The following is a 12,717-nucleotide window of genomic DNA, read 5'->3' on the forward strand; positions in this document are numbered from 1 at the left end:
AGAACTCCCTTCTTCTGAGGCGTCCCATTACTCACAGGATTCCTCTCAGAATTGTACATGAACTAGTTGTTAGCAACCATGTCAATGAGTTCTTGAGCTTCTGCAGGCATTTTCTTTAGGTGAATGGATATCCTTGCAGAAGTATCCAATGACATCTTAGCTAATTCAGACAGACCATCATAGAATATATCCAGGATGGTCCATTCTGAAAGCATGTCAGAAGGACACTTTTTGGTCAGTTCCTTGTATCTCTCCCAAGCTTCATAGAGGGATTCACCTTCTTTCTGTCTGAAGGTTTGAACATCCACTCTAAGCTTACTCAGCTTTTGAGGAGGAAAGAACTTGGCTAAGAAAGCCTTGACCAGCTTATCCCAAGAGTTCAGGCTATCTTTAGGTTGAGAGTCCAACCATATTCTAGCTATGTCCCTTATAGCAAACGGGAAAAGCATGAGCCTATAGACTTCAGGATCTACTCCATTAGTCTTAACAGTGTCACATATCTGCAAGAATTCAGTTAAGAACTGAAAGGGATCTTCAGATGGAAGTCCATGAAATTTGCAGTTTTGTTGCATCAGAGAAACTAATTGAGGTTTGAGCTCAAAATTGTTTGCTCCAATGGTGGGGATGGAGATGCTTCTTCCATGTAAATTGGAATTAGGTGCAGTAAAGTCACCAAGCATCCTCCTTGCATTATTATTATTTTCGGCTGCCATCTCCTCTTCTTGTTCGAAAATTCCTGTAAGGTTATCTCTGGATTGTTGTATTTTAGCTTCTCTTAGTTTCCTTTTCAGAGTCCTTTTAGGTTCAGGATCTGCTTCAACAAGAATGTTCTTGTCCTTGCTCCTGCTCATATGACAAAGAAGGGAATAACAAAGAAAATATGGAATCCTCTATGGCACAGTATAGAGATTCCTTTGTGTGAGTAGAAGAAGAAAAGAATGTAATGTAAAGAAAGAGAAGGGAGGAGAATCCAAACACAAGGGTGAGGATAACAGAGATATGAGATGAAGAGAAGTGTTAGTAAGTAATAAATAAATAGAAGGAGATGGGGGTGAGAGAATTCGAAAAATAAAAATTAAAATTTAAAGTTAAATTTCGAAAATAGTTTTTGAAAAAAAGTTAGTAATTTTTGAAAATTAGGAATGAAATAAACTTAAAATTAAAAATTGAAAACAATTAATTAATTAAAAAGAATTTTTGAAAAAGAGGGAGGTATTTTCGAAAATTAGAGAGGGATAGTTAGTTAGGTAGTTTTGAAAAAGATAAGAAACAAACAAAAAGTCAATTAGTTGGTTGAAAAAGATTTGAAATTCAATTTTGAAAAGATAAGAAGATAAGAAGTTAGAAGAGATATTCAAAAAAGATAAGATAAAAAGATATTTTTGAAAAGATATGATTGAAATTAGTTTTGAAAAAGAATAGATTTTTAAAAATCACAATTAATGACTTGATTCACAAGAAATCACAAGATATGATTCTAGAACTTAAAGTTTGAATCTTTCTTAACAAGTAAGTAACAAACTTGAAATTTTTGAATCAAAACATTAATTGTTGATGATATTTTCAAAAATTATGAGATAAAATTAAGAAAAAGATTTTAAAAAAATTATTTTTTTTTAAATTTTCGAAAATAAATAAGAAAAATGAAAAAGATATGATTTTTGAAAAAGATTTTGAAAAAGATAAGATTTTTAAATTGAAAATTTGATTTGACTCATAAGAAACAATTGAATTTTAAAAATTTTTTGAAAAATTCAATCCAAATTTTCGAAATTTATGAGAGAAAAAAAAAAGGAAAGATATTTTTTTGATTTTTGAATTTTTAATGATGAGAGAGAAAAACATGAAAAATGATGCAATCCATGAAATTTTTGGATCTAAACATGTGATGCATGCAAGAGCATTGTGAATGTCAAGATGAACATCAAGAATACTATGAATGTCAAGATGAACATCAAGAACTTATTTTTGAAAAATTTTCAAGAAAAGAAAAACATGCAAGACACCAAACTTAGAAATTTTTCATGTATAGACGCTATGAATGCAAGAATGCATATGAAAAACAAGAAAAGACACAAAACAAGAAAATATGAAGATCAAACAAGAAGACTGGCCAAGAACAACTTGAAGATCATGAAGAACACTATGAATGCATGAATTTTCGAAAAATGCATAAAAAATTTTTAGAAAAAATGCAATTGATACCAAACTTAAAAATTGACTCAAGACGTAAACAAGAAACACAAAATATTTTTGATTTTTTGATTTTTTTTTTGTATTTTCTTTTAAATTTTTTTCAAAAAACATATAAGAAAAAGAAAATAAGAAATTCAAAATTTTTAATAAGAATTCCAGGAATCTTTCAATGTTAGCCTAAAGCTCCAATCCAAGGGTTAGACATGACTCAATAGCCAACCAAGCTTTAGAAGATACAAATCAGGCATATAACAGCTGATACTTCATCCAACTTTATATACATGCCTTTTATGTTGACAAGTGGAAGCCTCAATCCAAAAGAATTTGGATATGGCTTTACAGCCAGCCAGGCTTCAACATGTTACCCTGAAACACTAGAATTCATTCTTAAAAATTTTGAATAATTTTCGAAAACAGATGAGAAAATTTTTTTTTTTGAAAGATTTTTGAAAAACTTTTGAAAATAAAACAAAAAGAAAATTACCTAATCTGAGCAACAAGATGAACCGTCAGTTGTCCAAACTCGAACAATCCCCGGCAACGGCGCCAAAAACTTGGTATGCGAAATTGTTACTCTGAGGTTGTAAAATTTGTTGTTCGTTCTCTCCCTGGCAATGGCGCCAATAACTAGTGCACAATACCATGGTCCAAACATAACTTCACAACTTCGCACAACTAACCAGCAAGTGCACTGGGTCGTCCAAGTAATAAAACCTTACGTGAGTAAGGGTCGATCCCACGGAGATTGTTGGTATGAAGCAAGCTATGGTCATCTTGTTAATCTCAGTAAGGCGGATATCAAATGGTTATGGAGTTTTCTAATAATAATAATAAATAAACAGAAAATAAAGATAGAAATACTTATGTAATTCATTGGTGAGAATTTCAGATAAGCGTATAGAGATGTTTTCGTTCCTCTGAATCTCTGCTTTCCCGCTGTCTTCATCCAATCAGTCTTACTCCTTTCCATGGCAAGCTTTCTGCAAGGGCATCACCGTTGTCAATGGCTACATCCTATCCTCTCTGTGAAAATGGTCCAAATGCTCTGTCACGGCATGGCTAATCATCTGGAGGTTATCGATCATACTGGAATAGGATTTACTATCCTTTTGCGTCTGTCACTACGCCCAGCACTCGCGAGTTTGAAGTTCGTCACAGCCATCCCTTCCCAGATCCTACTCGGAATGCCACAGACAAGGTTTAGACTTTCCGGATCTCAAGAATGGCCATCCATGGGTTCTAACTTATACCACGAAGATACTAATAACTCGGACTCGGTCCCCTGTATTAGATATCTAAGAGATACTCATTCTAGCTTGGTTGCATGTAGAACGGAAGTGTTTGTCAGGCACGCGTTCATAAGTGAGAATGATGATGAGCGTCACATAATCATCACATTCATCATGTTCTTGGGTGCGAATGGATATCTTAGAAGCGGAATAAGTTGAATTGAATAGAAAATAGTAGTACTTTGCATTAAATCATGAGGAACAGCAGAGCTCCATACCTTAATCTATGGAGTGCAGAAACTCTACCATTTGAAAATACATAAGTGATAATGGTCCAGGCATGGCCGAATGGCCAGCCCCCATGAAAGTCTAAGATAGCATAAAACTGATCAAAGGTTTTAAATACAATAGTAAAAAGTTCTATTTATACTAAACTAGCTACTAGGGTTTACAGAAGTAAGTAATTGATGCATAAATCCACTTCCGGTGCCCACTTGGTGTGTGCTTGTGCTGAGCTTAAAGTTTACACGTGCAGAGGCTTCTTTTGGAGTTGAACGCCAAGTTGTAACGTGTTTTTGGCGTTCAACTCTGGTTCGTGACGTGTTTCTGGCGTTTAACTCCAGACTACAGCGTAGAACTGGCGTTCAACGCCCTTTTGCGTCGTCTAAACTTGGGCAAAGTATGGACTATTATATATTTCTGGAAAGCCCTGGATGTCTACCTTCCAACACAATTGGAAGCGCGCCATTGAGTTCTGTAGCTCCAGAAAATCTACTTTGAGTGTAGAGAGGTCAGAATCCAACAGCATCAGCAGTCCTTCTTCAACCTCTGAATCTGATTTTTGCTCAAGTCCCTCAATTTTAGCCAGAAAATACCTGAAATCACAGAAAAACACACAAACTCATAGTAAAGTCCAGAAATGTGAATTTAACATAAAAACTAATAAAAACATCCCTAAAAGTAACTAGATCCTACTAAAAACATACTAAAAACAATGCCAAAAAGCGTATAAATTATCCGCTCATCAGCGCCTCATTAAAAAACCTTTTTAGGAAAAAGAGTACGCCTTGACCTAAGATCTTTACTATTTTCTAGCTAAAATATCTTCTTAGGTTACAGGCATGCCATGACCTTGGTAGCTCTCACCCTTCGAGGTCGGACACCTTATAGTAACCTTTTCCTAGTACTTCTGTAACTCGGTATGGCCCTTTCTGGTTAGCTGCTCGCTTCCCTTCTCCTGACCGACCTACTCCGATATCATTTTGGATTAAAATGAGATTGTTGGTGGCGAAGCTTCGCTGGATTACCTTCTGATTATACCTCAGAGCCATTCGACGCTTTAGGGCTTCCTCTTTGATCCGAACTTTCTCTCGGACTTCTGTAAGTAGGTCGAGCCCTTCCCTTTGAGCTTGGGAGTTCGTGTGTTCATTGTAGAGGATCACTCTAGTGGATCCTTCTTCCATCTCAACGGGAATCATTGCCTCCATCCAGTAAGTAAGTCAGAATGGTGATTCTCTGGTGGTTGAGTGTGGTGTTGTCCGGTACGCCTATAGGACTTACGGGAGCTCTTCGGCCCAAGCTCCCTTGGCGTCCTGTAGTCTCTGTTTTAATCTGGCTAGTATGACTTTGTTAGTGGCTTCCGCCTATCCATTGGCTTGTGGGTGCTCTACAGAGGTGAACTGAGTGCCATTGTCAGTAGTAATGGAGTATGGGACCTCAAACCTCGCGACAATATTTCTGTACAAGAACTTCTGACTTCTTTGGGCGGTGGCAGTGGCTAAAGGTTCAGCCTCGATCCACTTTGTAAAATAGTCTATTCCTACAATAAGGAACTTGACTTGCCCTAATCCCTGAGGGAATGGTCTGAGGAGGTCGAGCCCCCACTTTGTGAATGGACAGGGTGAAGTGACACAAATGAGTTATCCGGGTGGTGCGATGTGAAAGTTGGCCTTCTTCTGACATGGGGGGCTTGTTTTGAAGAACTTTGTTACTTCTTTTTGTAGGGTCGGAGTACTTTTTTGGAAAGAGCTCGTGCCCCGAGGTGGTTTCCGAACATGCCACTGTGGACTTCCTCAAGAACTTCCCTCGTAGCGGAGGTCAGGATGCATTTTAGGAGGGGTGTAGAGATTCCTCTCCTATATAGGACGTCGTGCACTATGGTGTAGTACTGCGCTTCTCGTACTAGCCTTTTTGCCTCCTTTTTGTTTGCAGGAAGTGTTTCAGACTTGAGATAGCTGACTATGGGAGTCATCCACCCTTGGTCCTGGTCTGATATGCTTAAGACATTCTTTTCTTCCAAGGTTGATGGATTTTGTAGTGTTTCTTGGATGAGGCTTCTATTGTTGCCCCCTGGTTTGGTGCTGGCTAATTTTGAAAGGGCATCAGCTTGGGCATTTTGTTCCTGAGGTACATGCCTGACCTCATATCCCCTGAATTGTCCGAGCTATTCTCTAGTTTTGTCAAGGTATTTCTTCATGGTGGGATCCTTAGCTAGGTAACTCCCTTCTATTTGCGAGGTGACTACCTGTGAATCACTGAAAATGGTAAGCTTCTGAGCTCCTACCTCCTTAGCCAGCTTCAAACCAGCCAGTAGGGCCTTGTATTCAGCTTGGTTATTTGAGGCGGGGAATTTGAACTTTAATGAGAGTTCGATTTGGGTTCCCTGATCGCTCTCTAAAATGATGCCTGTGCCACTCCCGGTTTTGTTTGAGGAGCCATCGACGTAAAGGCTCCATTCTATGGGGTGCCCGGGGTGTCAGTGTACTCTACGATGAAGTCGGCCAGGTACTGAGACTTGATAGCTGTTCGAGCTTCATATTTGAGTTCTATTGTTGTCTCTTCTTCCTCTGTTATAGTTGTCCCTCCAGCCAGGGTTGGAATTATCTCTCCATCCCTGGTTGGAGTTGTCCTGCCATCCTTGGTTATAGTTCCCACCTTGGTTGTAGTTGCCGCCTTGTTGATTGTATCCTTGATCCGGTCGGTCATAGAAGTTATGAGTAGCTGCCACAATGTTGTCTTCTTGTTGGAGCTGCGGGCACTCATCAGTGTAATGACTATAGTCAGCACAAATTCCACATACTCTTTAGGGGACCAACTATTGGCTTTGTTGTGGTGGGGGAGGCTGAGTTTATTATTGATTCAATTGTATCTGCTTCAATAGGTTGGTCATTTCACATATAGCTTGTGTGACGGAAGTAGTCTCACTGCTAAAGAAAACCTCTGCAACAGCCTTTGAGTGGCTGTTCCTGTGCCTGTGATTTCGAGTGGACTCAGCTAAGTCACTGATCAGTTGCCATGCTTCATCTGCGGTCTTGTACTTTTTCAGAGAACCGTTACTAGCACCATCCAATGTAGTTTTATCCCGAGGCTTCGTGCCTTGAGTGAAGTAGCTGATCAACACTAACTAGTCAATGATTTGATGGGGGCATGCGTCCAGAAGATTCTTGAAGCGCTCCCAGTATTCATAGAGAGTCTCTGATTCACCCTAAACAATGCAGGAGATCTCTTTTCTCAATCTATCTATAACTTCAGCTGGAAATATTTTTCCAGGAATTCTCTCCTGAGCGTATCCCAGTTAGTGGCGGTTGCTTCAGGTTGAGTGTAGTACCACTCCCTCGCCTTTCCCTCAAGAGAAAATGGGAAGACGGTCAGCAAAATAGAAGTTTCATCTGCACCATGATGCCTAATAGTAGAACAGGCTGTCTGAAAATCCCTTAGGTGCTTGATAGGCTCCTGAGCAGGTAAGCCATGAAACTTGGGCATCAAGTTGATTAGTGCGGTCTTCAGTTTGAAATCTGCAGCTAGATTTGGGTGACGCACTTGATACGGTTGCAGAGTAAAATTTGGGGCTCCTGCCTCCTGGAGAGTGATCCTCCTGGGTGCTGCCATATTACCTACGCCTAAATCAACCGGATTAGTAGAAACGGAGATTGTTTCTTCCTCAGATGGCGCTTCAGATTCGCCCTCAGAAGAAACTAGTGAATTGATAATAATCACTTTACCACCCTCAGAGGATAGCCTGCACCGAGCTCGCCTAATACGTGAAAGAGTTCTTTCAATTTCAGGATCAAATGCGGCAAAGCTCGGATCAGGCAGTGAACGCGTCATTCAATGAAAGAAACATACAGCTCATGGTAATAAAATAAAATATGCGAAAATTAAAAATATATACACTAATTAATGATTTAGCACACAATTGCTACTCCCTGGCAACGACGCCAAAAATTGACAGACTGGCAGAAGTTGGCCGATTAAGAAATCAATATAGGAAATACGTTGCGAGTATAGCTCTTAACCAGCAAAAATCTGCCTCATCAATTTAGAAAAGTTGTCACAAAGTTTAGAATAAAAATACTGGGAGTATGAGTCCCAGGTCGTCTCCCAACGAGTTGACAAAAAGGTGCTAATTTATTAATCAGGAGTTTTTTGGGAAATTTTGAGTTTGGGCAATGGGCACAAGCATATAATTGTAAATTAAACCAATGAAAATTAAAAGAGATTTATAATATTCAAAATAAAAGGCCTTGACTGGGGGAATGATTAATTGGAAGTTCTATCCTTGTTGGAAATCTCTCAAGTATAGTGTAAAGAGGTTGTTATTTTCACTTAGTTAACCCTTACTAAATAAAGGAAAGTCCAGTGATTGAGCTAACTCTTATTCGCAAATCCTAGTCCTCTCCCTTGGGAAGGTCTAGCGTTAGTAAATACAGAATTAGCCAACAACTTCCAATTTAACTAATTACTTGAGCATTCCAACTCAAGTGTCTCCTTTTAATCAACCCCCATGTCAACTTAGGAATCTACTCCACAGACATGAGAATTACTTGCATAGAATTAAATAAGGAATAAAAGGAAGACATGACAGAAAATAACTACGATTCAATTAAAAATAAAAGTAATCCTTTGCATTAATAAATTCTAAAAATAATCCAATTGTAACTCTAAACAAGAATTAAGAATATGGAATAATAACAGGGTAAGAAAACAAACTAGAATAGTATCTTCACCGGAGGTGATGACTCTTCAATATCCAAAGCAAAAGCAATAAACTATAAAACTATGAATGTAAAGAAAACCTAGAGGAAGAGTAATTTTTCTCTCTAGATTCAGATCTCAAACTAAAACTATGCTAATGAGAATGTGTTTTTAGTCTTTGCATGTTCCATGGCTCTAGTCTGTATTTCTGGGCTGAAAACTGGGTCAAAACTGGCCCGAAATCGCCCCCAGCATTTTCTGTTATTTTTGCAGATCACGCATGTCACGCGTACGCGTCAGTCACGCATGCGCGTCGCTGGTCATTTTGGTGTGTCACGCGTACGCGTCAAGAACACGTACGCGTCATCTAGCAGAACTCCAATCCACGCGTACACGTCAGGCACGCGTACGCGTTGCTGCAAATTTCTCCATATCGCGCGCTTGCGTGAGCCATGCGTGCGTGTCGATACTCACTGGTTATCTCCTTAGTTTCTTGTGTTCCTTCCATTTTTGCAAGCTTTCTCTCCATTCTCTAAGTCATTCCTGCCCTATAAAGCCTGAAACATTTAACACACGAATCACGTCATCGAATGGTATAAAGGAGAATTAAAATACACAAATTAAAGATTTCTAGGAAGCAAGTTTTCAACCATAGAATAACACTAGGAAGGAATTGTAAAATCATGCAAATTGTATGAACAAGTGGGTAAGGACTTGATAAAAACCACTCAAATGAGCACAAGATAAACCATAAAATAGTGGTTTATCAACCTCCCCACACTTAAACATTAGCATGTCCTCATGCTTAGCTCAAGGAGATAAAATAAATGAGTAGGGAAAAGTAAGACTCATGCAATGTAATGCAACCTATGTATGAATGCTACTACATGCTAAGATGATTTTGCCTACTTGGTTAAAAATAAATAGGTTATTCAAGACAAACATAAATCAAATTCCACTAATTCAAATTATACAATAAAAGACAAGTAAACTTGTAAGAAGATAGCTCATGAAAGAAGGGAACATAGAATCAAGCATCGAACCCTCACTGATAGTATATGTGCACTCTAATCACTCAAGTGTATAGGGTAATCACTCTACTCTTCTCTAGTCATGCTTTTTAAACTTTGCTTTTCACCTAACCAATCAACAAGTATTTAATGTACCAATGCAAACATCATGAGGTCTTTTCAAGGTTGTAATGGGGCTAAGGTAAAGGTGAGGGTATATATATGGCTAAGTGAGCTATAAATTGAATCCTTGATTAACCTAAGCTCTCACCTATACATACTCTATATACTTTTAAATTCATGCCTAGCTACCCAAAATTCCCACTTTTGCATTACATACTCATGTATCAACTCTTCTTTTAATTTGTATCACCTATGCATTGATCTTTTCATTAACTTAACTTAGCATTGGGATAATTTTGTCCCCTTATTTATTTACTTATTTATTGAATATTTTTGGATTTTTTTTTGAAAGCATAAAAATAAACATAACATTATTAATGCACATGGATTTTTAATTTTTCTGGTCTTACATGAATAGGTACCCAATTTCCCAATATTTTATCATTTAAGCACTGTACACTTTCATTAACCCAAGTTCCTACAGTTTTTTCCATACTTAGTTGATACACAATCTCTATCTTAAGCTAACCATAGATTCAATTTGGGGTGATTAATTTGTTTTTCTACTTAAGGCTAGTGATGTGGTAAAATATAGAATAAGGGGGATAAAAAGGCTCAAAGTGGCTAACAAAGGTGACATAAAAGGGTAAGCTATTTGGGATAAGTGAGCTAATAAAATAATGGCCTCAATCATATGCATGCATATAACACATTAAACATTGGACATATAGGATGGAATAAAATATAAATTATAATCATAGAGAAGAAAACACACAAGAATAAAATATTATGGTTAAATAATGTAACCATGTAATTAAGCTCAAGTCTCACAGGTTGTGTGTTCTAGCTTTAAAATCATGTTCCAAATTACAATCTTCAAACAAGTTTTAACACAAAAGTTTTGATTTAAATTAGTGAAATTTTTCAAAAATAGGGTCTTGAAAAGAAATTTATTATTTTTCAACCAAATAGAACATGCATGCAAATACCTATTACTATGCAATCTATCCTATCCTAAACAAAAGAAAAATAAATAATTTATTGGTGTTAAGAATGAGCAGTTACCTCCGGAAGTCAGGTACTGACCGACCTCCCCACACTTAAAGCTTGGCACCGTCCTCGGTGCCATCAGTCAGGAACAAAGGTGGGCTGGTAACAGCATCTCCACAGTCGGGATTGTCATGGCTCCCTGTGCTAGTAGATGAAGTGGAGTCCGGAGTGTCTGGGTCTTCTTCAGGTGGGTGGTTGCCAACAATAAGCTCCTTGAGGTATATAAACTGGTGCTTGTTACGGCGCTCCATTCGCTTTACATGCCGGTCTAGTCGGTCTAACCTCTGAATTATCTATAGGAGTAGCTGATTTGTTGAAGGTTCTTATGATGTGGAAGGAGAAGGATTATCTTCGGCCAGGTCTGCAGTCCGGTTGATAGTGGCTGCTGGAGGTCTGATGTACTTCCCGTTGGGGACGTACTGATCATCCCGTGGAATCATGGCCTTGGTGTCTCCAGCTCTGTAGGAAACTCTGGCTGCTGAGACTAGATCTGTAACCAAGGCGGGAAAAGGTAGGTTGCCTACAATTTGTATGTGTCCCATGGCATCACAGAGATGTCTTGGTAGGTTGAGAGGCTGGTCTGTAAGGATACACCAGAGTAGAACAGCGATATCTGAAGTGAAAGAGGACTCGTGAGTGCTCGGAAAGACGTAGTAGGACATAATTTGTGCCCATACTTGAGCCTCCAAGGTGAGTGCTGAAGCCAATATTCCTTTAGGTCGGGATCGATGGTATCCATAGATCCATCTGCTGCCAGGTTGTGCTATAACTCTAAAAACGGCGTCCCAGTCAAATTGGTATGTCTGGCGCTTGAAAGAGGCTTTTTGGAATGCGTCTAATCCTTCTGGAGCAGGGGGAAGATCTAAAGCTCGTTGAATAGCTTCTTCTGTTATGGGGACTTGCTTCTGACGGACATAGACAGACTGTAGGGATGGCATGTGGAAATTGGAGTAGAATTCAACTACCCATAAAAGATTAACCTGCCGTGGCTGTTTCTGTAGGAATCCCCATTATCTTCACCCAATGCGGGGCTCAACAAACTCAACAATGTGGGTCGGAAGGATTAGTAGGTGCTCATTGTTATAGTTTCTCTCAGTCAGGATGGGGAACATCTGCTCACAGTAGCGGTTAGTGAACCGCGCAGTGTCCTTTGCTGGAAAGGCTTTCTCTTTTTCATCGACCTTGATGATCCTCTTGACTCGCTTTGTTGAGGGCTTTACTGCTGTTGAAGATGGTTCCGCAGCTAGTGCTCTTTTTGTTCCTTTCCTTGCCGGTGGTTTGGGAGTAGCTTTCTCTTTACCCTTCTTGGTGGCCATCCTGAAAAGGGAAAAAGTAAGTAACATTTAAAGCTAAGAGTTAGAGCAAGGAAGGGACGGTACAAGTGATAATCAATGCCAAGGTAAAGAAGGATGTCGTTAACACCTGGTCGCGACTACATGTGCTGAGTTCATCAATGGGAATATAGCAAGTGCATGTTATGGCAAGTAGATGCAAGATGTTTATTGGCATGCCGAAAAAGGTAGGAGTAGCATAGATCAAGCATTAAAAGTTAAATTGTATTATCACTCGTAACAAACTGACCATCACATTTATATTGACAATTATATTCAATTAATAAAATATTTAAGGGATTTTGTGAAAAACAGGCATTAGAGTAGAAGGATAGAGTAATTATAAATGCATAATGCCATACGGGCTTTTTCACAAACACTTAGTATGCATGGTAAATATGTTATTGAAAGTATTAAATTTGAACATGCAAACAACCCAAAAATAATTATTGATAATTGTCAAATAACTACTTAATAACCCACAAGCAATTATAGAAGAAAATAACCACCCAATTAGATTTCTAACACCAATTAAAAGGATGTAGAAAGAAAAAGAAAGACTAAGAAAACATAGATAATGAAATTAAAAAGAAAAAAAAGAAGAAAACATAAATAAAAATAATAATGGAAAAGGAAAAAGGGAAGGAAGAAAAGAACCTTGATGAAGAAGATGAGGAAGGAGGGAGAAAGTAGTAGAAAGTAAGAAAGAATAAAGAAGAAAGAAGGGAGAAGAAAGAATTAAGAAGGGGGAAGAAAGAATTAGGATTAGGGAAGAAAAGATAGGGATTCTGGTGCTGATCTGGA

General features: G+C 38.4%; 2 non-coding genes across 2 annotated transcripts; both read left to right on the forward strand.

The window, feature by feature from the left end:
- The first annotated feature begins 209 nt into the window (after nucleotides 1-209).
- On the forward strand, nucleotides 210-317 carry LOC148564032 (small nucleolar RNA R71). The gene has a single exon (XR_015885285.1). It is a non-coding gene; the product is annotated as a small nucleolar RNA R71 (small nucleolar RNA).
- Nucleotides 318-6,835: 6,518 nt separating this feature from the next.
- On the forward strand, nucleotides 6,836-6,942 carry LOC148564033 (small nucleolar RNA R71). Its single transcript, XR_015884344.1, has one exon. It is a non-coding gene; the product is annotated as a small nucleolar RNA R71 (small nucleolar RNA).
- The last annotated feature ends 5,775 nt before the right edge of the window (nucleotides 6,943-12,717 follow it).

This window comes from Arachis ipaensis, chromosome B5 (genome assembly GCF_059453495.1).
Source record: "Arachis ipaensis isolate K30076 ecotype BB chromosome B5, ASM5945349v1, whole genome shotgun sequence".
Lineage (NCBI taxonomy): Eukaryota > Viridiplantae > Streptophyta > Magnoliopsida > Fabales > Fabaceae > Arachis > Arachis ipaensis.